Source organism: Lactuca virosa, chromosome 3 (genome assembly GCF_052849685.1).
Source record: "Lactuca virosa cultivar CGN04683 chromosome 3, Lactuca_virosa_CGN04683_v6, whole genome shotgun sequence".
NCBI lineage: Eukaryota > Viridiplantae > Streptophyta > Magnoliopsida > Asterales > Asteraceae > Lactuca > Lactuca virosa.
Genome location: NC_136428.1, coordinates 376,098,114 through 376,123,264, shown reverse-complemented (window position 1 = coordinate 376,123,264; position 25,151 = coordinate 376,098,114). Strand labels below are relative to the sequence as shown.

General features: G+C 35.9%; 1 long non-coding RNA gene across 1 annotated transcript; it reads right to left on the bottom strand.

Annotated features, from left to right (window-relative positions):
• Positions 1 to 22,337: 22,337 nt before the first annotated feature.
• On the bottom strand, positions 22,338 to 23,537 carry LOC145163172 (uncharacterized). The gene is made up of 2 exons (XR_013739626.1): positions 23,177 to 23,537; positions 22,338 to 22,632 (listed from the first exon to the last, which is right to left on the bottom strand). It is a non-coding gene; the product is annotated as an uncharacterized LOC145163172 (long non-coding RNA).
• Between the last annotated feature and the right edge of the window lie 1,614 nt (positions 23,538 to 25,151).

The following is a 25,151-nucleotide window of genomic DNA, read 5'->3' as shown; positions in this document are numbered from 1 at the left end:
ATGGGTTGTTATGATGGAGGAGATGGTTTCATATCGCTCTTGACGAGCACTCTGATGGTAGCGGTCCATGAAATCCTGCTGCATCTCAAAAGGATAATAGTCCTCATAGGACTTTTAGAGCTCGGTTGTCATAGTGGCCAACATGATGCATGCCACTTTGGTAGCATCTCTTTCACGGGCCTCATATTCAGCAATCTCCTTAGGAGAAGCAGACGGCTCGGGTACCTTAAGCTCCTTGTCAAGGACATATTCTTTGTCCTCATACCGAGTGACCATCCTGATGTTCCTGATCCAATCCATAAAGTTGGATCCATCAAAGATGACTATCCCACAAAGGTTCATGAGAGAGAAGGAGCCGGTAGGGTTAGAGCCAGAAAGAACATTGTTGGAAGACATCTGAAAAAGAAGAAAAACAAGTTTAGATTAGATATATCGATAGTCCTTAAAAACACCCAAATGTAATATTAAGGCTAGGATCCAATCACAATATATTATAACTTAGAAGAGGGATGTCGTAATCTAAGCTATAACATATTTGAAAGGTAGGTGAATGACGATTCACCAATTTCCACCATGAAAAACAAAATTTAACTTATTAGGTTTTATTTGGTTTTTAGAAACTCCTAGATTCTTTTGAGATTCATTGAACTTTTCAATGGCATGTTTCAATCTCGAGTGTGCCCTTCATATTTTGTGACTGGGATACCGAGGATCACAAAACAAGGTGTGAAGAAACCATGCAAATTACTTGGTACCCTTAATGTTTTTCACTCAATCGATGTACCGGTTAACCACACGCGCTCCACCGACCTATGAAAAACCTTAAGTCACCCTTTGCCTACCTTGTTAAGTCCAAGTTAGTGTGTCGGTTAACCACATACGCTCCACTAACGACTTAATCAAAGTGCAAAGTGTAATTTCATGGGTTAGCACCTTATTCACATTTTCCTAAAGTAACTAAGATTGCGAATTTATAAAACATTTAGTTACTTTATAATAATCATTATACTTTTAATGAGAATTTTTAAGTCATTGTCCTACCCGTTCGGCTAACGACCCTCCACCAGTCAAGGAAGCGGTGGGTGAGAGTGGACACCCATTAAGCTGCCATTTTATAGGCAACAACCTTATACCCCCCTTATAGACCGGCTCCGTGAATGAGGCCTACTAACGGTAAAACGGCTTGATCTTATACATATATATATATATATATATATATATATATATATATATATATATATATATATATATATATATATATATATATATATATATATATATATATATATATATATATATAACTTATAATATTATAAAGTATAAGGGTTGAATTTTTAACTTTTAAAATTCTAGGGGTTGGAACTAAAGTTTACTAGATGACTTTACATGTTCCAAAACTTGAGGGCAAGTTTTGTAACTTTACAAAACTTTTCAATTCATAACTTATGAGTTATTGTTTATTAAAAATGAAGACTCTTCATTTTTGTAACTTATGTGTTCTTTTAATGGATTTCTTACAAAGTGACTTTTGGTTATCCATAACTTGAGGACAAGTTATGGACTCCACTAAAACACATCACGATCATGAATTAACCACCAATCAATAACACATAATTCCTATGATCTTGCAAGAACTCATAAGAACATGAATATACATATCAAAGTTCCAAGAACATATGAACACATATAAACATGGAATATTTGATATTAGCCATTGTAAATGGATTAGAACAACCATTACACCATCTAAAACAAGTTTTAAAATACCAACACAGTTTAGGGTAATGTTTCTAGTCCATTTCCGGCAGCAAAAATCGAAAATCTGCACTCTGCCTGACCAAATCGTCGAGTGCAAGAACTGACTCGCCGAGTTGGTTGAAGATATGCTTGGAATCGTCGTGTCCCCCCATGGACTCGGCGAGTCCCCTGTGTAGACAGCAAGAATTTCGACTTTTTCAGCTATTTTGCATCAAGTATCAAACAAACAAGCCTAGTCTCTGATACCACTGTAGGGTTTTCAGCATTCTAACATTCCTAAGGTGTACATGCAACCCTAGAAACCTTGGATCTATGTTTGACTAAGATGCATGCAAATTTGATTTTCCAAGGTTCATAATCCTATCTAGCATACATTAGGAACTTTAAACATAAAAGTAAGCTAGAAAACAAACTTTGTAGTAGTTTGGATTCCTTGAAAACCTTGAGAGCCTAGCACCCCAAGTGTGATGCCTCAAATGTCTCACACAACACCAAATGCACTTGGAATAAACATGAGAGAAATGTCACACTACTTGAAATCGGCTAGCCCTCTTCTTTCTTGCTTAAGTGTCGATTTTGGTGAACATAAGGATCCTTATATAGTGTGTTACAATTAGGGTTACACCATGTAAACCCTAATTGTCATGACCTTTCATTTCCATGACCCATGGGTTCTATAAACAAAATGGAGCATCCTATGGGTTTTTGCCCAACTTGATAATCCATGGAGCATTAGCCCACTATACAAGTATGAGTGATTTAAACAATTAACCCATATTATTAATTAGTCTTCTTTTGATCACTTAATTAATTCCAAATTAATTCTTGATCAACACTAATTAAATAATATTATTAATATATTAGAACTTATAATATATTAATAAACCATAAGTGTTATTTCTCTCATTTTAGTCTATCCAAATGCATGATGCCATCCAAACCAAATGGACCATGCCAAACCGGTTCAAGTACATACCAGAAATAGTTATGGACTTAGACACCTTATCCAACAATATATTGTTGGATTAGCTGTTTAAGCCCATAAGTATAATTAGTATGTACTTGACCCGAGAGTAGCATGGTCCTTTTCGGTTGCCTTCACCAATGCAACTTGATAGGATGGACTTTTGAGAATAAGGTTAGTTGTGATTTGTTAATATATTAATAGTATAATATATTAATATGAAATCATATTATTTAATTAGTATTGATCAAGAATTAATTTGGAATCAATTTCGTGATCAAAAGAGACTAATTAAATATATAGGGACTGATTTGGTAAATCAATGATTCTTATAGTGTGGACCAATGATCCATGGTTATTTAGGATGGGATAAACCAACATGGATAGTCGATAGAGGTTTAACCCATGGAGATTAACTAATATGAAGAGTCATGACACATTATGGTTTGCATGGTTGTAACCCTAGCACTTGTCACACTATAAAAGGAACTCCTTAGAGCCAAAATCGGTTGCCACATACATTCTTAGAGAGTGTGAATCTATTTTGTGCTAAGTAACTTATTCTCTCAAGCCTCCTTTTGCACTTGGTGTTTGCGACAGATTAGAGGCATCACATTTGAGGTGCTAAAGCTTTTGAAGGCCAAGAACTACAAGTCCTATTAAGAGGTAAGTTATCTAACTAGTTATTTTGTTCAATTGTATGCTAGTTGGGATGAATGCTTTGGTAAATCAAATTGCATGTATAATTAGAGAAAACATAGATCCAAAGCATCTAGGGTTGCATGTGCACTATAAGGTTGTTAGAGTGCTTAAAACCTTTCAGTGGTTTTAGAGACTAGGATTGTTTTATGTTATACTTGATGCTTATTAGTTTTCAAAGTTGAAAAAATCGATTTTTTTTCTTCTGACTAATGAACTCGCCGAGTCCACTGGCTGACTCGACGAGTCCACTCAGTAAATGACCAACTCGACGAGTCAGGTTCATGCACTCGCCGAGTTGATGGCTCTGCGTGCAGAATTTCGAGTTTTTGGCCAGAATTGGATTAGGATCATTACCACAAACTGTTTTTTGAAACATGAATTCTGTTTTCTTGATATGGTAGTTATCATGCTTATCCAATTAAAAGATAATTGTCAAAATTTCAAGATTTGTATTAGTTTATATTAATAGGCTAATTTCTTGCAAACTGTTGATATGAATTATCTTGACTTATGAGTTTAACTAGATCATAGATAAATTATTTGATTATTTTGTTAATTAAAATATTGATCTAAATGCCTTTAATAAATTCCATAAGTTGTCCTCAAGTTATGGAAAATGAAAATTCTATTCTTTAAAAGTCATTAAAGTCATAAGTTATGGAAATAAAAAGTTTTGAAGAGTTTCAAAACTTGCCCTCAAGTATTAGAATTTGTAAAGTCACACTTATGAATACTTTAATTCCAAACCTTAGAATTTTAATAGTTTAAAATTCAACCCTTATAATATTATAATATTAAAAGTTTAATAATTATATATATGTATAACACAAGTCACTCTTACCGTTATTAGGCCTCATTCACGAAGTCGGTCTATAAGGGGGGGGGGGCATAAGGTTACTGCCTATAAAATGGTGGTTTAATGGGTGTCCACTCTCACCCACCACTTCCTTGACTGGTGGAGGGATGTTAGCCGAACGAGTAGGATAGGGCATTAATTCTCATTAAAAGTATAATGATAATTATAAAGTAACTAAACTTTTATTAAATTCCCAATCATAGTTACTTTAGGAAAAATGTGAATTTGATGCTAATCCATGAAATTACACTTTGCGCCTTGCCAAGTCGTTAGTTAAGCGTGTGTGGTTAACCGACACACTAACATAGACTAGTAAGGGTGGCAAAGGGTGGCTTGATGTTTATCATAGATCAATGGAGTGTGTGTGGTTAACCGGCACATTGATTAGGTGATATATGACATTAAGAGTACGAAGCACCTTTGCATGGTTATTCACACCTTGTTTGTGATCCTCGTTATCCTAGTCACAAACTTGGAGGGCGTAATCGAGATTTAACATGCCATTGAAAAGTTCAATGAATCTCAAAGGAATCTAGGAATTTCAATCCAATTAAAACTTAATAATCAATTTCGTTTTTCATGGTGGAAATTGGTAAATCGTCATTTACCTACCTTCAAATATTTTGCAATTGGATTACGACATCCCTCTTCCAAATTGTAAAATATTGTGTTTTGTCCTAACCTTAATATTTTATTTGGGTGTTATATTAAGGACTCTTATCTAATCTAAACGTTGTCTTTCTTTTTCAGATGTCTTCCAACACTGCTTCTGGCTCAAACCCTACTGGTTCTTTCTCCCTAACGAACTTGTGTGGGAGAGTTATCTTTGATGGTTCCAACTTTAATGATTGGATCAGGAACATCAGGATGGTTACTTGTTACCAGGACAAGGAATATGTCCTCGACAAAGATCTTAAGGAAATTGATGAGTCTTCTGCTACTCTTGAGGAGATCGCTGAGTTTAGGACTCATGAGAAGGATGCCACCAAGGTGTCTTGTATCATGTTGGCCACTATGACAGCTGAACTCCAAAAGTCCTATGAGGACTTCTACCCTTTTGACATGCACCAAGACCTGATGGAAAGATACCATCAGAGTGCTCGTCAAGAGAGGTACGAAATCATCGCCTCCATGATAACAACAAAGATGAAGGATGGACCTGCAGAAAATGCAAAGGTTTGTGGACCTCTTGCTGAAGTTGAATATGAACTTCGATGAAGAGTTAGCCATAGATATCATTCTACACTCTTTACCTCCATGTTATGACCAGTTCCGTATGACCTATCATACGAACAAGGAGGAGGTCACTCTTAGCAAGCTTCAAGGCCTTTTGAGGAATGATGAAAGTAGTCTCAAAGGTAAATCTGTTCTTTCTACTCCTATTTCTACTGCCCTTGTCTTGGCAATTGGGCATGGGAAAGGGAAAAAAAAGGAAGGCTCCCTCTAAGATCCGCAAGGGAAAGTCTCTTGATGGATCCTCTTCCAGTGGGACCAAAGTTGGTTCTGCTAATCCCTCTACCAACCGGAAAGAAGCAGAATGTTTCTATTGTCATGATAAAGGGCACTGGAAGCGAAGCTTCCCCAAATACTTGCAGGATGTCAAAGATGGGAAGGTTAAGCCCACCCATGCAGGTATTTATACTATTCTATCTAATAACTCATCACATTCTTGTTCTTGGGTCCTTGATACAGGTTGTGGAATTCACATTTGTTCTGATTTGTAGGGACTAAAAAGAAGTAAGGATGTGGAGCACGGGAAGATGAACTTGATCACGGGGAATAGGAAGGTTTCACCTGTCACCAAGATTAGAGTTTATTCTTTATTTCATAGTAGTAGGTTAGAATTAGATTTGAATAATCGTTGCTACTCATCTGATATGGAGAGAAATATTATTTCCTTTCATGGTTTGTACAAACAAGGTTTTAGTTTTTCATTTGATAATGAAATTGGTGCTATTAATGCTTTTTATAATGGTGTTTTTTATTTTAAAGCATTACCTTGTAATGGTGTATATGAAACTGTGATAGTTGTAGACAACTTAGGAAATAATATGCTGCACATTGATTCTTCCAAAGATTTTCATAAGGCATGCTTCTGGCATTGTCATCTTGGACATGTCAGCAAGAAGCGCATAGGCCAACTCCAAAAGGCTGGAGTCTTGGAGTCATTTGACTTAAGGTCAGATGACACTTGCGAATCTTGTTTACTTGGAAAGATGACCAAATCACCCTTCACTGGTTCTTGTGAAATGGGCGATGGTTTGTTGGATCTCATACACACTGATGTGTGTGGACCTTTTAGAACCGCCACAAGGGATGCTAATCGCTTCTATGTGACTTTTACTGATGATTACAACAGATATGGCTATATCTACTTAATCAAACATAAGTCAGGAACCTTTGAAAGATTCAAAGAGTTTAAACAAGAATGGGAGAATCAGCTGGGCAGGAGGATAAAGATTCTCCAATCCAATCAGGGTGGTGAGTATCTTAGTATCGAGTTCCAAGACTATCTTAAGGAATGTGGGATTGTTTCACAATTGACGCCACCTAGGACATCACAGCTTAATGGTGTGGCTGAGAGGCGCAATCGAACCTTGTTGGACATGGTTCGTTCCATGATTATTCGAGCTTCGTTACCTATGTCATTCTGGGGGTTTGCCTTAGAGATTGCCGCCCATATCCTTAATCTAGTCCCAACTAAGAAGGTTGCTAAAACACCTCACGAGATGTGGACAGGGAAGGTTCACTCGTTAGCACACATGAAGGTTTGGGGTTGCAATTCTTTCGTGAGACGATAGACTCACGACAAGCTCGAACCTCGTAATGAGCGGTGTATTTTCATCGGCTACCCACAGAAATCCTTTGGATATCTCTTATATGGACCGAGTGACAATGTTGTCTTCGTTGCGAGGAGAGCAGTCTTTCGCGAGAGAGAACTCATAGGCCAAGGGGAAAGTGGGACGCAAATTGACCTTGAAGAGCTTCAAGAGTCAAGCAGTGAAGGGACCTCAAATACTAGCGATCAACCTGAGGAGGAAACTCCTATTGAACCAGTTGACGATTTCGTACCTCTCAGGCACTCTAGTAGAGTTAGTGTTCCACCTGTGTTATATGGTTTCCATATGACATTTGAGGGTGATACATTTATCAGTGATAGCACACTGGTAAATTTGGATGAACCTAACAATTACAAGGAAGCCATGGCAGGCCCCGAGTCTGCAAAGTGGAAAGAGGCTATGGACAGCGAGATTTAGTCCATGTATGACAATCAAGTTTGGAACTTGGTTGACAATGTACCGGGTCGTAAGACAGTCGGGTGCAAATGGATCTTCTAGAAGAAGACCGAAATGGATGGGGAAGTACACACATATAAGGCGCGACTGGTTGCGAAGGGCTTTACTCAAACTCATGGAGTTTACTATGATGAAACCTTCTCGCCAGTAGCGAATATTAAATCCATAAGGGTTTTATTGGCCATAGCTGCATATCTTGACTATGAAATATGGCAAATGGATGTTAAAACCGCTTTCTTTAATGGGAAATTGGCTGAAGATGTTTACATGAGTCAGCCAGAGGGTTTTGTCATTGCAAAGTACCCTAATAGAGTGTGTAAGCTTGAGAAATCCATTTATGGATTGAAACAAGCATCTCGCAGATGGAATATTTGTTTCGATGAAATAGTCAAAGAGTTTGGATTTTCGAGAAGTGAGGATGAGTCCTGTGTGTATGTCAAGGCTAGTGGGAGTATAGTTAGCTTTCTAGTGTTGTATGTGGATGACATGCTACTCATAGGAAATGACATTCCAACCTTGCAGGAGGTTAAGTCCTGGCTTGGGAAGTGTTTCGCAATGAAGGACCTTGGAGAAGCTGCTTACATCCTAGGGATAAGGATATTGAGAAACAGGAGTAAAAGACTAATTGGAATTAGTCAAAGTACCTACTTGGACAAGGTGTTGAAACGATTCAGCATGGAGAATTCCAAGAAAGGTGAATTACCCATCCAAGGCAATACCAAACTGAGTAAAACTCAGAGTCCGAGTACAGAGGCTGAGATAACTGAGATGAGTCGAGTACCATATGCTTCCGCAGATGGCTCGATCATGTATGCTGTGACTTGTACTCACCCTGATGTGGCTTTTTCTTTGAGCATGGTCAGCAGATATCAAGGGAATCCTGGTAAAGCTCACTGGACTGCGGTAAAGAATATTCTTACGTACCTACGCAGGACTAAGGACTGGATCATTACTCTTGGTGGGAGTGATGATTTAAGATTCATAGGATATAGTGACGCCAACTTTTAGACCGACAGAGATAATTTCCGCTGTCAGTCGGGCTGGGTTTTTACCCTGAGTTGTCACACCCGCAAACCGGAACGGCGGAAACGTTCATGGGTGAATGACTTCATGTTAAGTATCACAACACATGTATCATAGTAATCAAAGTAACAACAACCATCATATTGATAATATAATATTTACATTGTATTCAAAACATTACTTGAAATACATTAAAAGTACAACAAAAGTTAAGACGTAAAACTCCGTATTCGCAACACGTGGGGGATACCTGTCTACTAACGATCCTGAGAATACAAGTGGTTTGAAAAAGTGTCAACATTAAAGTTTGTGAGTTCATAAGTATTTTTGTTATAAAAAGTATAGTCTTTGTTCTTTGGAAAAGTTCGCATGTTCCTCCAGAAAATCCTATATTTTTCTTTATAAGTATACTGACTGTTGTTTATTCCTTCTGTGATCATTTAGTGAATACAAATTATATATAATATAGATCGATTAGACGGTTGAATGTGTGAATTTTCCCTAAGCCCACAACCAAACAAGGAACATGAAATGAGGCGGAAGTCACACATTCCACTGTGTACCGGATCTTTATTATATATAATTCTAATGTATTCATCAAGTAATCACAGAATTAACATTAATGATTCTCTAGTAGAATGGTAACCACAATAGTTCCTACTATAATCACTTAGTTTATACTAACTACATACAACCTAATATCAAACGGACAGTTGAATGTGTGAATCTGCCTTAAGCCCACAACCAAACAAGGAACAGGAAATAAGGCGGAAGTCACACATTCCACTGCCTGTCGGATATTATTTATATATAATTCTGATGTATAAACTAAGGAATTATAGAATTAACCATTAAAGGTCCTTTATGTTATACTAGTTTAATAATAAGTATTAAACCTTTTGTAAATAAGTTTCTCGTTTCACTTACTCTCTTGTGAAATTTTGTTTTCAGTAATAATGGTTATTGTTTTCAGAAAGTTCTATCGAAAACTGTTTACCTTAATGGTAGACTTAATCATTCCAAGAAAATCCTATATTTTCTATAAAACTGAATGGTAGACTTAATCATTCCAAGACCGAAAAGCACAAGTATAATTACTATACTTACTTTAATGATATCTAGTTTTGTTGATAAGTTAAACTGGTTAAAGACTTGTTTGCCCTGAAAACATGATGCAACGATATTACCCTCCTATGATCACTTAATACATACGAGTTGTATATAACCGAGATCGAACAGACAGTTGAATGGGTGAATCTGCCCTAAGCCCACAACCAAACAAGGAACAAGAAATGAGGCGGAAGTCATACATTCCACTTTCTATCGGATTTCAATTTTATCTAACCTTATTGTATATACTGAGTATCATATAGTTAATATCCCTTGGGAAAGTTTAGAAAAAGTATATCTTTATGTAAATAATTAGTTAATACTTATTGTGAATATTCATTATAACCATACTAATATATAGTCAGTCCCGTATAGATCTTTACCCCAACTCACGCTCTCCCTTAAGGAGACTCAGATTATAATTAAAATTCTAACTGGCACCATGAGTGGTACATCGAGCGGTTCATAATCCTGTATTAATTAGTTTACATAAAGTAAAAAAAACCTCTTGGTAAATAAGAAGTAATTTTGTAAAAAGAATGTGTTGATCCATAAACTATATCTGTTATAGTTTATATGTTCATTTCCATGATTTTAACAAGTTTCATGTTTTCATACACATATTTATTGTGTTTTACTTGTATTCCCCCCAAAAAAACATTTTTAAAAAGCTCGGAGAAATATGGGGGTATAAACTCACCTTATGTGAGTGATTCGATTGAACACTGGAATAAGGATGTTATACTCACGAACGAAGTCCCGTAGCACAAATGAGTCCTAAATAGCATGTAATGATACATATAGGCATGAAATTAGTGAATCTAACTACAAAGGCGATTAGGGAACAACCTAGGATGAAAGAATAACTCACCAAGGGAGTGTTAGAAGCAAGTTAGGAGAATGAAAGGGAGTTCACAGCTGGGCTTGATGTGTTCACGGTCGTGAAGGGTTCACGGACCTTGAAGGTTTTAAGGGTTCACGGACCTTATGAAGGGTTCACGGCCCTTATGAAGGGTTTATGGCCCAAAAGATGTGAAGAACACTTGGAGATCTTATTGATTGGTGAGTGTTTGAAGGCCTTTCATAGTATACCAAAGAGATGCAAAAGAAAAGGAGTGTTTAAGGGAAGAAAATGGTGTTCTTGAGTATGATACTTGAGAGAGAATGGGCTGGTTCACGGCCAAGAAAGAAGAAATGAAGGATAAATGACCCAAACATGGTTTGCGGCCGTGAACTTCACTTGATGAGGTTTATGGCCCGAATCGAATACTCCTAACTTATTTCCTTAGTGGTTCACTTCCTAACACACAACCCTGACTTATACCAGGCTTAGAAACCTATAAATTTGACCTTTGGTTGCTGTGTTTGACTTTATAGAACAGAAATTGCGGGCTGTGACATGAATGGAGGAGCACTAACTTGGAAAAGTTCCAAACAAGAGAATATAGCTGATTCAACGTGCAAATCAGAGTACATAGCAGCAAACGAAGCATCGAAGGAGGCGATATAGCTAAAGAACTTCATCGGAGACGTTGGAGTTGTACCAGCTATAAAGGAGCCTATGGAGATTTTCTGTGTCAATGAGGGTACGGTTGCTTTAACCAAGGAACCAAGGGATTATGGCAGATCCAGGCACATCGACATGAAATATCACTTCATAAGACATCGGGTGGAAGAAGGACTCCTCTTGGTAAAGAGGGTATCATCAGTTGAGAACCCAGCAGATCTCCTTACGAAGGGACTGAGTAGAGTGACGCATTTGCAGCATACGAGGCGCATTGGGCTGAAGGATGATATTAGTTTTAATGATTAGATAGCTTTTTTGAAACTTGTAATAGATAAAATGTAATTGACATTTGATGATTAAATAAAAGGAGTTTTTTATTAATGAGTAAAGTTACTATCTTGTGTTAATTGTTTACTATTGTTTCATTTTGCATGTTTTGACTTCCAAAATAATTATATTATTCAAACCGTCCACAGTCGATCATACTTTGGAAGTAGGTATTGAGGCAAGATTGTCATGAATTTGGCTTGTAGATTGTCTGAAGTGTATTAGACATAGCAAAGTTTGCTACAACATTCATGAGTGCTCATAAGGTCTGAGTATTGGATTAAACCCACGCTCACTTGAATCACTTCATGGAATTTATCACGAGTGATCGTGAGACGATAAAATCATATAAGTCTTCAAACCAGGATATATGAGTTGTTGACTATGAGTTGGTTGTACATTGATAGTGCGAAAACACATCGGTAACTTGATGTTATAAAACGCATTGTTGTGTATGATTTAAAAAATAGTTAGTACAAGCATATAATGTCGAAGTTTAGTTCTTCCTTTTAATTCCTGGAGGATTAAAAGCGATATCTTGGACCCCTCGATGATTTTTTTTGACTTATGTGTCGGGCCCGGTCGGGACTAAATTGACGTGTTCAATTAAATTCTCTTTCAAACAAATCGGAAAACGGGAAACAAACTGCTGGACAATAAGTATGACATTGTTCCATGTATTTGCCCGGCTGATATCTTGAAGAGAAGAGGATTATATGATCCCTTATCTAAAGGACGCGTCACTGACTGGGTCAGAGTTCGACAGCGGCTTTTAAGAGCTACGATTGCTAGTCGGGTTTTAAGTCGTACTTGCAGTTATAGTTATTAGACTTATCCAAGTGGGAGACTATTGGATTAGGTGTCTAAGCCCATAACTATAATTGCTATGTACTTGACCCGAGAGTAGCATGGTCCTTTTGGGTTGCCTTCACCAATGCAACTTGATAGGATGGACTTTTGAGAATAAGGTTATTTGTGATTTATTAATATATTACTAGTATAATATATTAATATGAAATCATATTATTTAATTAGTATTGATCAAGAATTAATTTGGAATTAATTTAGTGATCAAAAGAGACTAATTAAATACATAGGGACCGATTTGGTAAATCAATGATTCTTATAGTGTGGACCAATGATCCATGGTTATTTAGGATGGGCTAAACCAACATGTATAGTCCATGGAGGTTTAACCCATGGAGCCTATGTAATATGAAGAGTCATGACACATTAGGGTTTGCATGGTTGTAACCCTAGCACTTGTCACATTATAAAAGGAACTCCTTAGAGCCAAAATCGGTTGCCACATACATTCTTGGAGAGTGTGAATCAATTTTGTGCTAAGTAACTTATTCTCTCAAGCCTCCTTTTGCACTTGGTGTTTGTGACACATTAGAGGCATCACATTTGAGGTGCTAAAGGTTTTGAAGGCCAAGAACTACAAGTCGTATTAAGAGGTAAGTTATCTAACTAGTTATTTTGTTCAATTGTATGCTATTTAGGATGAATGCTTTGGAAAATCAAATTGCATATATAATTAGAGAAAACATATATCCGAAGCATCTAGGGTTGCATGTGCACCATAAGGTTGTTAGAGTGCTCAAAACCCTTCATATATATATATATATATATATATATATATATATATATATATATATATATATATATATATATATATATATATAGAAAGAGAGAGAGAGAGAGAGAGCTAGGTTCAAATGTTTCTAGCAAGTATTGTGTTCCTAAATGCACCAATCAGAAATTAGAAAAGAATTAAATAATTAAATAAATAAAAAAGGGTATTTTCGGTTATTTCCACTTTCAATTAATGGTATCATTTAATAAAATCTCTGCACTTAAGGAAACAGAATAACTACGTTGTCCTATTATTTCTCTTATATCACATGATTATTCTTCTTCTTCACCCAATTGTACATCGATCGTAACAGAAAAAGAAATCACGCAAGTCGGTGGTTTCACAAGCGGCATAACATGACTACACCACCGGCGCAAAAACCAGACGACTCCACCACCATCGTCACCGTCCTTCTTCCCTTTGGCTACTGGCGCCACCGTCGGCCATTGCGCTTTGCTACATCAGGCGTGTTTCCCTCTTTGCATCCATCTCAGTGTTATCCGGTCGGCACGTGTATGGTATGGACGCCCCCGATCACGATTCTCCCCCTTTTCATATTTTTTGCCTGATTTCCACCATTGTACTCCTATTTGCATCCGACGATCTCCACCCAACAGCAGCCATCCAATAACTCAACAACGATTAATTCTTCAACCTGACGTCTATCTCCTTAAGCCGACACTCATATTGATCTACTGTCTTTTTTGATTGAGTTGAATCATCCTAGTTTCTCGTTTCTAAACTTTTACCAGGTAAAACATGTTTTCCCTTAATTTTTTTTATTGTTTTGCATTATACATGTTACAGACTATAAATTAGGTGATGTATATTTGTTCAAATTAAATTACCTTCGTTTCTTTATAATTAAGGTTTGATTATCTGTTATCTATATATGTTGCACAACAGGTGTTTGTCAAAATGTCTGAAAAAGAATTTGATGTTCAAAATCTTGAAGAATCCCAAAGAGAATTTTAACTTGGTTAATGGTGTTACTTAAGTGTATAGCAATGAATTGGGATCTCCATAATAAGTCATGTTTATGATGTATTTGGTTATAAATAATGATTTTTTTTCTTGCTGTTCTATCATGTTTCTTCCATTCAGGACATGTTTAGGCCTTTTCTTAAAGGAAACTCATGGAAAGTTTGGTATTCTACCAATACAATTTATAATGAATATTATTTTACACCTGTAAATTCTTATAGAATGAGAAAACACAATATTCTTTTAGAATGAGGTTAGTAACACTCATCAATTGGATGCCTATTATTCTAACAAAATTAGATTTCAAACTCCTTATTTGTCAAGATAGGAAAAGTAAAAACATTTTGTGATGTATTTTTTGTCATATAGAAGAAAATAATATGATTTAAGTGTATTCTGTGATGTATTCTGTCAGAATTAATTTGTATAAATGCATTCTGTCAGAATGTCTTTAAGAATGTTTGTTGACAAGTATATTTGCTTAACTGGTTATAATGAGTAACGCATGTTATTCTTTCAGAATGCCTTCAAGAACGAATTAAATATTGATCATACCAGAGAAAGTCTTGGAATGGAGTTAAAAAAAACAAGTATATTCGCGAAGAATTACCACTGATTTCCCTGTCATACTGTCGGGAAAAGTTTTGCTGGAGGAATCTTGATGTTGAATTGCAAATTGTTGGTTTGTTAAGTTTCATCATCTAGAAATACGATTACAAGTTGAAAGTAACATGCTTTTAATTATTTATAGTGGCGATTAAAACTATAACTAGCAGAATTTATTCTATGTATTATGTTAGAATGTATTTTATGTATTCTGCCAGAATGTATTATATGGATTCTATCATATTATACGTATTCTGCCATAATATATAAAGTGAGAGGAATTGCAAGTAACAAGCTTTTAACCATTCTTCGTTTTTTTTTTTGTATTTGTATTTGTGATAGGAATGGATGAAATAATGGGTTCAAGAAATGATAGGAATAACTTGAAGAATAAATAAAAGATTGATCACACTCACAATTTAAGAATGTTGTTATTTTTTAAGAATTTTATTCATTTTTGTTGATATTCTTTTAGAATATGTATAATTATATTAAAATGTATAAGACTATTAGTCTGTTAGAATATGTAAGAATTTGAATTTAAGTTTGAATGTATAAGAATATATTAGAATGTTGTTATTCTTCAACCGGGGATTCAAGAATTATGTTATTCTTCAATAATATTCTAATATAATAAAATTCTGAAAGAACATCATTCTAACAAAAAAACATTCTGACGTAGTAAAATCGGTTATGTTTACAAATTACATTAGAATTAAAATTGAATGAATATAAAAAATCCAGATTTTTAAAATTAGGAGAATTAATTATCCCTAAAAATCCGAAAATTTCCTTTTTTAAATATAGTTAATTGTCCAAAATACCCTTATGTTGAAATTTGTGTGACTATATGGTACATTCTATCCCATTGTAATATCATAGACTCTCAGATCATGACCATTGATTATATTCCATCCGATCGTCCAGATCTATGCATTCTAGCACACAATAGATGTAAGAAACAAAATACAAAATAACCTAGCCGTATATATATATATATATATATATATATATATATATATATATCATTAAATGTAACCCTAAGTTTATAAGAGTGAAAAGCCAAACTGCAGTTAATATGTCGCCATTTTATTAGCATTTATGTAATTAAAAGAATCTCTCCCATGGAGATAGCTTGATTAACCGACAAGTGAACCACATATAACCTTATGTATTTATTGTTCTTCTTTGGAATCTATTATCTTGTTTAAACTATAAGGTGTAAGTTAATCCTAACATTTTTTCTTGATCTTAATTGGCTCAACTAAGATGCATGGTGAGATATTTTTTACACTTATTATATTGAGTTCGATGTGATTAACCACATACACGAATCCAACCAAAAACCACTAGATGAAAACAAAAGAAAATGGATTCAATCGTGAAATTGTGGATTTTCAACCCCATTTTACACATTCTTCTATAGATGGTGCGCAGGAAGGAATCTACTAGTATTTAGTTTTATAATAATCTGAAGACCGTCTTTTGCGATAACAAACATTTGAAAGCAAGCATATCGACAATGAGCTATGTAATATTATTATAGGTGACCTCTATGTCAAGCCTAGTACATTTTGTAAGGTCACACCTTATGTTCTGATGAGTCAAACACTTTATACGCTGGCCACCAGCACCAACGCCAATGTGTCAAGACCATATTAGCGTCAGTGTGAAGTTAATGATTTATGTAATATTTGTATATCAGGCAGTTATACGGATATGTATAGAATAGATAGTAGATCTGATATCTTGGTGATAAGTATCATTTCTTATTATCGATTACATATAATCCTTTGATTGAAGGGAATTACTATAATATCTTTGTATATATTCAACATTAGGGTGAAAACCTAATGCATATCTTGGTGACCGTCTTTGTGACGTTCGTTCTCTCTGTGAGAACAACCCTTTCTTGGAGAAAGACATCTTTACGATTACTCGTGGTCTTTACTTTTCTGTTCAATCTTTGTTTAGTTAGTTTGTTCTCCGTTGATTATACATGAAATGTATCCGATGGATACAAACCTTCATTTATAGACATGATACTGGTTACGTCTTAGTCGGTAATGGTTCTTACATGCATGTAGTCATGACCGATCATGCACCACTTCCTCTTAAAAATCATTATTGTCTATTACACCTTAAAATTGTGCTTATCACTCTATATATTATTAAAAGTCTCTTCTTAGTTCGTCAACTTATATGAAACAATAAAGTTTTAGTTGAATTTTTTTAGTTTGGTTTTACTGTTAAGGATTATAGGACCCATTGACCTCTAATCTAATGTGTCAATGACGACCGTATTTATCCGGTCATTCCATCCACTCTAAAAGTATTATTCTCCTCGATTTTTTCCACGTGCAATCAATCTTTAGGTCATCTTGTGATCAAGTATTTAATTCATTATCGTCAAATAAATATATTTCTTGTGATAGTGCTAAGTTACATAAGAATTTTCATTCATGTTAACTCGAAAAGTACATAAAGCTTTCGTTTGATGTTTTATGTTCTACCGTTTCTCTTGTTTTTAGTATAATTCATTCAAATATATGGACATCTCCCGATTCTAGTGTGAGTGGACTTCGATATTATGTTATATTTTTGGATAATTGTACTCATTATCTTTGGATTTTTCCTCTAAAATAAAAAATCATTTCCGTTGTTATTTTTATAGAATTCTTCCAAAATCTGACAATAAGGGAGAATATGATAACAGACATTCCCACAACTTCTTTTCGACCAATGAAATTCAGTTCATTTTCTTGTGTCCTCAAACTACCAAACAAAACCGGAAATTTGAACGTATGTCTCGCACTATTGATAAAACGTTGCATACTCTTTTGTTCCACTCACACATTCCACTAACATATTGGGTTGAAGCGCTCCACATGAGCACCTTTCTCCTCAACATTCATATGTCCGCTTCCATCCAAAATGAAATCTATTTCAATTGATTATCTCTTAGCTCAGTCGTGAGTTTTCCATAAACAACCTAGGTTCCCTGAACTATTACGGCTACTAGATCTCATTTGGGCCTTTCCCTTTTGCAATAGAAGTATGCAGTTGTGATTCTTAAGTGACAAAACATGGTCAAGTGCAACCCCTCAAAAAATGCCAACGAAACTAGTTCATAAGTTAGACTCCACTAGACCTCATGCTACCGATTCATCTTTCTATCATAGCTTAGCTAAGCCTCAAGTACCACCTTTCACCAGACCAGACAATGCATTTGCATTTCGATAGATTTGTCTTATATGTACCATCTAAAAGAGTGTCACCTGCACACTCTCAAGTGCATGCTTCGTTGCATACGCGAGCTTCGTTGCATACGCGAGACTCTGACTTATGGTCTACAGTTACTTGTATCCCTTGCATCCGACCTCATCTTGTACTATGATATGAACTTTGTGGGGTTGCCCAACTACTCAGAGTTCCACATCACATTACTTTTATGTATGAGGGACAACCTTGTATCTTGCTCCTCCAAGTGTTAGGGTGTCATATATGGTTTTAGTGTCCCATGAACAAGGTCACTATTTTGTATTGTGATAACGTCAGTGTCGTTTATATGTCTACAAACCTGACACAACATCATCATACCAAACAAATAGAGGTTGACATCCACATTTTCTAAGAAAAAATTACTATAGACCTTGTTCAAGTACTTCATGTCCCTTCCACCTCTCAGTGCGCCAACATCTTCGCGATTGGATTCTCCACTTCACTTTTTCACAATTTCTGAGCCAATTTTAACGTTCACATGCCCCTCTATCAAACTGCATGGGGAAATGTTAGTATATACGTGTTATTAGAGTATATTAGCTTTTGTGTAACCCATATGTGACTATATGTATACCTTAGTCTAGTATTCGGAGCATGGCCTCTTTGCATTAAAGGCAAGAGAAACTATTTATCGATATATCCAACCCTCTACTATTAAGATTGTACCGGTACTTAGTTTATGCAAAGCCAAACACAAAGAGAAAATTTTCAATTTAACAGGAACAAGCAATATCCAACGATTAGGAATGGAAGTCGAGTTCGCCTTAATATGTTAGCATACCCGGCAAATTGAACGTTAAATAACTTATTTTTGGTTACTTTTTATTTTTTTAAAGTACTTTAAAAATCACTACATAAGAATCTTTGATATAATTTATAACTAGATAAGAAGCCCCCGCTTCGCGGGGGTTGCATTCGACACTTATGTCAAAGAAAACCGATGGTAGACATTACGTTAAAGATGGTGTCATCGTTTATAAGTCGTTTGTCATGGAAGTATGATGCTATAATCGGTTGACTATGAAAGTATGATGCTTAAAAAATGAAATAAAGTAAAAGCAAACTGAAATGTATTCTCTTTTTAAAACACTTGGGTACAAAATTAATTTAACCAAATTTAGTCTAAGGCAGCACCAACCCAACTGCTGCCTCTCATGGGTACTGCTCCAATTCCTCCTCCTTGACCTTTATCGGGTCTCCCTTGTAGCTTTAAACCCAATGGAATCTATAAATGAAGGAGAATGAAAAAACATATAAGAGAATGACCAATATACCCTTCAAAAAATTGGACTGCATAAAAATGCATTTCGTGGGCCTCATTCTTTGTTATTACCTTCTATGCAGTCGGGCAGACTGGTTGATTGTTAGACGTGCTATGATGACTAAACTGGCTGCAACGGTTGAGAGTCGGGCGATAGCTAGTGTGCAATGCTCGCTTTTGAGTTGAGACGACATCTTTTTTACACGCCTCCAACACCACGAATTAACGAACATCCCCCAACATGATGTTGCAGCCTCCACCACAATTTAAAAAAAATAGTTAGACATTACTGTTAGTGATAAGAAGGAAAATTAATACAAAAAAGGTTATATGATAGTTTAAAAACAGGGGAAAACCTTTTTATCATAAACCAACGATGAAAATAACCTAATCCCCAATGATAAGTTGGTATTTTATTAATTGAAACCGTTGATTTGGGAAACTAAAAAAAATGAGGGATAGCATTAGGATTGGGTTTCACCCATGTAGAATCTTCCATAATCTGATTTGGGCAAAGGAAGTAGTTGAAAGGTTTCAATTCTCCAGATTTCAACTCCTATATGAGCTATTAAGTGATGCTAATTTGTTGGTTTTTAATACTTTATTTGGGGCCAAAACTGGCCCTTTAGGATTTGTTCATTGATCACAGGCAAGAACTGAACAGGAGATGGAGGAGTCTCCATCTTCTTCATTGCTTCAACAACCATTCTTTGTGCATATATGGTTCTTGTGTTCCTATAATTCAACACATTTCTAATCTTTATCAAAAAAAAAGAAATACTTCTAAACACATAGATTTCTTCCTCTTTTCCAAAAAATCAAAGTTATTTATGATCAATGTTACCCGTTGGACGTTTCATCAACAGAAGAACCTGATCTACATAGGCGTGATTGTCTGTTCAAACTAGCCGCTGTCTTGACTAACATCAAACTGCTGAAATGTAGAGGCAAGGCCAAAAAGGTAATTCATGGAACCTTAGAGAAAAGTGATGAATCCTTACAATGGAAATGGGGATGATGTATCTTCATCATCTTTCACAGCATACAAATCATATATGTACTCATCCTTGGATGCTGTTTAATTATCACTGATATCAATAAGACAAAATTATTAACAAAAAAAAATGAGTTGTATAATGATCAATATAAAAAAAAGGTAACACCTTTTTTTAACATTTGATGGTTGATTTCAGATTCAGTATCTTCTGTTGAGCAAGCTGGTACAGTTGTTGAAACACACTTGATTTCTGATTATGCATCATACATATGTAGGCGTGAAAAGGGGAACCTACAGACTCAACAGCAACAACCATGGATTGCAGAAAATCATCACCTCCAGATCCAATGGCTGTAAATCCTCGACAGGTGGGTATATGTTTAGCTATATCATTTAATTTCTGAAATTATAAGCAAAACATTCAGAAACTTTATGTTTTGAAAGGAAAAAATGAGAAGAAACATACCATTTTATTCAGACTGAGAGAGTCATAGGTGGAGTCATTGGTGATTGTTCCTCCAAGAACCATGTTAGTAGTCTCTCCTACTCTTCCTTTAGCCTTCGAAAGTTCTGAATCATATTTGTAATTGTTGGTTTTGCTACATACAACATCATTACTACAAAACAATTACATCGCTACATGCTTTGTATAAACTCATAGCTTGTAAATCATCAATGATGATCATGAACATAAAAAAACAACATAAATTGATACATAAACAACAATTTTACAATAAGAGCTAAATTTCGATTGTTCTTACAAAATTGATTTCAATTTCTTACAAAATCATTAGAATCCCTGGATCCTAAAATGAATTAAATCTTCGTATTTCCAAATGAAGGATTCAAATTCCTTATTTCACTCCTAACCAAAACATACGATGCACCAATCAAACAAAAGAAAAAACGAAAACAGTTTGCTGTAAATTGATTGACCTGAAATGGCCTTGAGAATAGTTTCTTGAGGGAGATCTTGTTCATTCTCCAAAGATGAAAACGATGGATTTTGGTTATGAGAGAAATTGATCTGATGATACCCTCGTCTTCGGAAATGGAAATCGCGAACCTTTGTTGCCATTCGACAGCCACATCGTATGTCGGGGGAAACCTAAGGTAACGAACAGGAGGTGAAATTGGGGGAGGATAGCCATGGCTCGGGGAGGTGAATGAGTTTCCAGTTGAAGACAATGGTCGGCTTCTTAGAAGATGCAGATGCGGTTACCTGGAGCAAGGCGGTGGAGGTGTTCATAGTGCGTCCAAGGTTCAATTATGAAGACGATGTATGAAATCGGTGAGAGGAGATGAACATGTGAGAGGAGATGCAGATGCAGTTACCTGGGTAATCAATTTCAAATGAAGAAGAAGAGAAAGGAAGTTGGAGGAGCCACACAGTAGCAGTCATGCGAGTTCCACAGCTTTTGGTAGACCGATACCTGTGGATAAAGTGGACGCGCTGGATTGGACGGTGGTGGCGATGAACTATAGCGGAGGAAGGAAGAAAGACAACTGAAAGGTTTGGATAAGAAGCGGTGGAAGGAAGAAAGTGGAAGGATCGATTAACGTAATGGTGTGGGGATAAAATCACCGGGAAACCGGGACTGTTGGAAGACGAAGACGGTGGGGAAGATATGCAATAAGAAAGGCGGTAGGGGAAGAATCTGGGAAGCGGGCCTCAAATCCGAATCTGATTGGAGAATAAATCGGTGAAGCCAATTAAGATCAAGACGTATACAAAAGAATATATAAGATGGCATAAAATAACCCCTAAAAGAAAAGAAACACAGTTGGAAAACCAAAGGACCATTTCTGTCAAAAAAAACCATGTTCACTCTAGCTAAGATGAAAGAATTTTAATATATATATATATATATATATATATATATATATATATATATATATATATATATATATATATATATATATATATATATATATATATATATATATATATGTATATTTGTTGTTTTCCGCTGGTTGCAGTTATTTTGATATGTCTTTGCGGTTCTAAAAAATGAAAAATGAAACTTGGCTATCAAATAACAAATTAATTTTCAATAAATCGTTTTCTACATTAGATAATCATATTTCAATTAAAAATATATCAATAACTCTTCAACCTTATTTTTAAATACATCGTTTAAAATACCCACATGTTGGAGTAGTTTAATAATTGTGGGAAAGTGGTCAAAGCAAACACAGAGAATATTACGATATTCAAGTGCCCGGAAACCACCACTTATCACTTGCCTCCTCCTCACGACGGCCGAGACAGCACGAGAGCCACTGCCATCTGCCGTCTTCTTCCTCCCAATAATAAAATCTGTAAAGAAGTGCAGAATATTTGTTTAGAAATTACAAAATGTTCCCTCTCATGTACCATTTACGACGGTTGAATAATTTAATCTAAGTATGTGTTTGGAATCCAATATCTCGTGTACACCTGATATACGATATAGATTTTGTCGTATTAGAATTTAGTCATCGAATAAATAAGGCACAATAAAAGTATTAATGGATTGGATATGAGCCATGACCGGTTTTGTTGTTCGTTTATGTCTTATAAGCTATATATATATTATATAAGATATGACATAACATTTTAGCACAAGATATTATATAAGATATGACATAACATTTTACTGTTCGTTTATGTCTCATTGTTATATACAAACAGTGCAAGTTATTATTCTCGCAAGAAAGTGGGACGTGGAGTGCTCACAACATCTCGTCTGCATGCAAGTTTTATTATGTTCCAACAGAGTGGAATAAACTTGTTCCGGTAAAATTTATTATATTGGCTTGGTGGTTGATTTTGAACAGTTTTGTAACAAATGATTGTTTACGTTGGCGTTATCTACACTTACTTTTATGCGCATTCCGTGAAATGGCAATTGGATGCGGTACGTTAAGGCTATCCGGTGTGGGCAACGACCCACCAACGTTTTTCCGACATGGCACCAAGAAAACGGCGTTACCACGGCACAAACACCACCCCTTTCATCGTTTTTGTGAGTTATAGGTTTGGCGTAGCTTCCCGTTACCACCACAACCTCACGTAACGCCGTTTCCTTCTTAAATCGGATAAAAACGGCGGTGGGCGTTGCCCACCAGACAACCAAAATGGAAATGGGAATTTGTGGCAGAGTGGAAAAATTGATGCTTTTGTTGCCGCCCAGAAATCAATGGTCAATTGGGTGGTTGAAAGAGATGGGAATTATGGGTTCTTCCATGGTATGTTGAAAAAAGGAAGGCGCCAAATAATGATTCGTGAGATCTCTGTTGATGGTGATTACGCCAAATAATGATTCGTGAGATCTCTGTTGATGGTGATTGGGTTACATAGATCCGTTGGTTGTTAAAAAAGAATATTATGATTTTTATGCTATGAAGTTTCAAGATTTCAATACTATCAAGATGACAACTCGACGTAACAAGTTTTCTAGTCTCGATTCTGAGGTTGTTTCTTTTTTCGAAAAACAATTTTCGGATGAAAAAATTTATACTGTTTCGGATTGTGGAGGTGATCGGGCGCCCATTCCAAATGGGTTTTCGTTCAAGTTCTAAAGCAAAACTGGGATATTTTATGTAACGATGTGACAATTTTTATACATAAATTCTTTTATAAACTGATTATTTCAGTTGGATGTAATTATTCATTTATTACACTAATCAAGAAGATTGATAATCCCTTATTGGTAAAGGACTTTCGACCATTTAGTTTCATTCGGATGTAGTTTAAAGTTATTTCTAAGCTTTTAGCTAAGAGGTTGCCTATGGTTCTACATGATGTCATTGGGGTGGAGCAGTCAGCTTTTCTTAAGGGTCGTTCAAGACTTTGAGAAAGCCTATGATTTCATTAGTTGGGATTACTTGGATCAAATTATGGCCTTCATGGGTTTTGGAGAAAGGTGGCTTTTGTGGATTAGAGGCTTGTTCAAGAACTCGAGATCTTTTGTTCTTCTTAATGGGAGCGCTACGGATGAATTCAATATTGTAACATTCTGATGATGAAGTATTTTCAATTTTAACCCTAAGTATGAAGATTAATAGCATTTCATGGCATTTTTGTAATTTTGGGGCCGAGCTCACGTACGTTGGGCGTACATAGTGTACGTTGGGTCTAGCGTCCGGTTCCTGGTATGTATTTAAAGTTATAATTTATTCCTTTTTGTGTAGAAACTCGACGAGTTGGAGGCCCCAAACTCGCCAAGTAGAGGTGGATTTGGGACGCGGATTGTGATGTCTACTCGACGAGTTGAGAGCCTCAACTCGACGAGTAGGACTGGCAGGATGAAACCCTAATTTTCAGGGTTTTGCACCCTATTTAAACACCTTAACCTCCAAAGGCTGATTTCATTTACAGCCTCCATCATCCCAAACCCTAGCTGCAAAACCCTAAGGCAATGTATGAGTTTGTGAGTCATTTTGAGTGAGTTTTGTGTGGGTTAAAGCTTGTGAAGGAAGGAGAAGCTTGGGGATTCAAGAAGAAGCTAGTAGATCCAGAGACACCACGTCATTCTCATCATTTTCTGGTAAGCAAGTCTCAAACTTGCTTAGTGAATTCATAGATCTCCTTATTATCACTTTATTGAGTTTTTGGTCTAAGAAGCATGATCCTTGGGAAATGGTCATCCCAAGTGAGTATACCTTCAGATCTAGAATCATGGAGGGCTTTCATGGAATAAAGGTGCAAACTTTATGGCCATTGAAGCCTCATGCAAGCTTTAGGATGTCATTTTGGCCTTTTAAGCTCCAAAAGGCCATGCATGGAAGGAAAGTTAGAAGTTTTACGTATTTCTGAAGTATCTAGGGTCCAGATCTCGGTGTATATGCCTTACT